The sequence below is a fragment of the Protopterus annectens genome, chromosome 7.part0, assembly GCF_019279795.1.
Source record: "Protopterus annectens isolate FY-2018-M chromosome 7.part0, PAN1.0, whole genome shotgun sequence".
In the NCBI taxonomy this organism is placed as follows: Eukaryota; Metazoa; Chordata; order Ceratodontiformes; family Protopteridae; genus Protopterus; species Protopterus annectens.
In genome coordinates this window covers 252,969,050-252,971,719 of record NC_056739.1, presented here as the reverse complement: position 1 = coordinate 252,971,719, position 2,670 = coordinate 252,969,050, and positions in this window count along the sequence as shown.

Here is a 2,670-nt window from a genome sequence, read left to right as displayed (position 1 = left end):
GATTATTATCTGATCTGGCATTCCTGACCTCATGTGGTGAGACCTGACTATGGAACTGAGGATGAGCCTGCACCTACATTGACAGCATGATACAGGCATTCAGTGGAGTTAGTGTCATCTGTCCATACAGGGCATGTGCATAAGGCATGGTATTCGCTTTGTGAGTTAAATTTGCAGACTCTACAATTGTTGTAGGCATCCAGTGGGGAACATAGCAAAGGACCACTGTAAGCAATTATTTGCCTATTGTAGGGATGGAACAGGGTGCCATGTAGTTTTACTTGCTGGATAACACACACTCAGTCAGGAGATGTTACACATCATAGTACATTCTGATGTCAGTGGCAGTGTTGTTGTCAGGCATACAATCACACCATGGTTACTATCTGTGGGCAATATGCAGGGAACTACCAATATAGTGGTTGTTTCCTAGTCAAGTGTGTTTGTGTATGAGACATGGGTGGAGAGTGTTCTCCAAGTAATACAAGGGTTGCCTATATTGTTCACCAATCCATAATGTCAAATGTATGGCTATGGATTGTCTACACCAGCCTCTCTGCTGTTTGACATCTGTTGTCCTTGTAAGGTGGACATTGTGACATATAGTAGGTCCTCAATATAATAATTTAGCAAAACTCACCCCACAATGCATCCTGTCATTACACAGTCACAACAACCTCCACACAGGATCCTGATGACAACCACATACACACACACACACACACACACACACACACACACACACACACACACACACACACACACACACACACACACACACTTGCCAGTACTGAGATTGAAACTGCTACCTAGCTATGTATTATTACTACAGTGTACCATATTTACCGCATGCACTATGGAGCTTATTAGATGGATGTTGTTCCAAGATACTTCTAAGGTGAGTAACATCACCAGCCCTTGTAAATACTGGCATTGGGTAATGTAGTGCGTGAGAGATTCCAAAAAATACCTTTTCCATAATTACACATTTACATTTACCAGGGGTGAGGTTCAAACCTCTATCTAACAACCTTTAAGGACCATTATGTTACACATTTACCACATGCACCAGTGACCTGATATGGTATAGGCTTTGCAACAGATACTTGTAAGGTGGATGATATCTGCAGGACTGCTAAAGTCAGGCTCTGAGATGTGTGCTGGCTGTAAATAGGGACACAATCTTTAAGGTACACACACAAACACTTGCCACAGATGCGATTTAAACCCATAGCTGTGCAGTTACTTCTACTACATTGTTCCACATTTATGGCATGCACCATGGAACTTCTAGGGTTAGCCCTTCTCCAAAGGTATATTTCAAGATGGATGACATCAGCAGGCTTGCTATAGTAGGGCAGTGGGAGGTGTAGTGACTGTGAATGGCCTCAAAAGCATTACTCTCTGCACACACACACACGCACACACACACACACACACACACACACACACACACACACACACACACACACACACACACACAGAGTTCCCATGTCTGAGATTAGAACTCCTACCTAACTAGTATATCACACTATAGCATTATGCAGTTATTGCACACACCAAAGAGCTTATAGGGCTATCATTTATCCAAAGGTGTATTTCAAGGTGAATGATATCAGCAGCCACAGGGCAATGAGAGGTGTAGTGTTTATGAATGGCCTCAAAATCATTGATTTCTACACACACAAACATACAGAGTTTCACAGTTGTCATGTCTAGGATTAGAATTCCTACCTAACTAGTAGATCCCACTATAGCATAACACATTTATCACATGCACCATGGAGCTTATAGGGCTAGCCCTTATCCAAAAGTGTATTTCAAGGTGAATGATTTTCAAGGTGAATGACATCAGCAGCCTTACTAAAGTAGGGCAATATGAGGTGTAGTGTATATGAATGACCTTGAAATCATTAATCCCTATGCACACAGAGTTTCACAGTTGCCATGTCTGGGATTTGAACTCATACCTAACTAGTACATCACACTATAACATTACAGTTATCACATGCATCACAGAGCTTATAGGGCTGTATCTTGTCCAAGGAGGTAATTCAAGGTGGCTGACATCAGCAGGCTTGCTAAAGTAGGTCAATGGGAGGTGTAGTGACTGTGAATTGCCTCAAAAGCATTGTTCCTTGCACACACAAACACAGAGTTTCACAGTTGCCATGTCTGGGATTAGAACTCCTACCTAACTAGTACAAAACACTATAGCATTACACAGTTATTGCATATGTCATATAGATTACAGAGCTGAATTTTGTCCAAGGAGGTATTTCAAGGTGACTGACATCAGCAGGCTTGCTAAAGTGGAGCAATGGAAGGTGTAGTAACTGTGAATGGCCTCAAAAGCATTGATCCCTACACACATAAACACAGAGTTTCACAGTTACCATGTCTGGGATTAAAACTCCTACCTAACTAGTGCATCACACTATAGCATTACACAGTTATTGCATGTGCCACAGAGCTTATAGGGATGATCATTTTCCAAAGGAGTATTTCAAGGTGACTGACATCAGCAAGCTAGCTAAACTATTGCAGTAGGGAGTGCAGTGTGTGTGAATGGGCCATAAAGCATTCCTGTGGACACACACACACACACACACACACACACACACACACACACACACACACACACACACACACACACACACACACAGCACT